Here is a 308-nt window from a genome sequence, read left to right on the forward strand (position 1 = left end):
GGCACAAGTATACATATGTAACAAACCTGCACGTTATGCACATGTACCCTAGAACTTAAAGTATAATAATAATAAAAAATAAATTAAAAAAAAATCACACACACACAAAAAAAGATCCTGCCAACATTGGAAGCTGTTGCTGCCCTGGGGAACAAAGTTGTGGAAAGCCTAAGAGCACAGGATCCTTCTGAAATTTTAACCATGCTGACCAATGAAACTGGCTTTGAAATCAGTTCTTCTGATGCTACAGTGAAGATTCTCATTACAACAGTGCCACCCAATCTTCGAAAACTGGACCCAGAACTCCA

General features: G+C 38.3%; 1 pseudogene across 1 annotated transcript in view; it reads left to right on the plus strand.

Moving 5' to 3' along the window:
* Positions 1-303, plus strand: part of LOC105531758 — a 1,284-nt pseudogene extending 981 nt beyond the window's left edge. The window contains exon 2 of the transcript XR_001004852.1: positions 3-303. The product of XR_001004852.1 is annotated as an interleukin enhancer-binding factor 2 pseudogene (transcript). The remainder of the gene's footprint in view (positions 1-2) is intronic.
* Positions 304-308: the final 5 nt, after the last annotated feature.

Source organism: Mandrillus leucophaeus, unplaced genomic scaffold, assembly GCF_000951045.1.
Source record: "Mandrillus leucophaeus isolate KB7577 unplaced genomic scaffold, Mleu.le_1.0 Scaffold901, whole genome shotgun sequence".
Classification (NCBI taxonomy): domain Eukaryota; kingdom Metazoa; phylum Chordata; class Mammalia; order Primates; family Cercopithecidae; genus Mandrillus; species Mandrillus leucophaeus.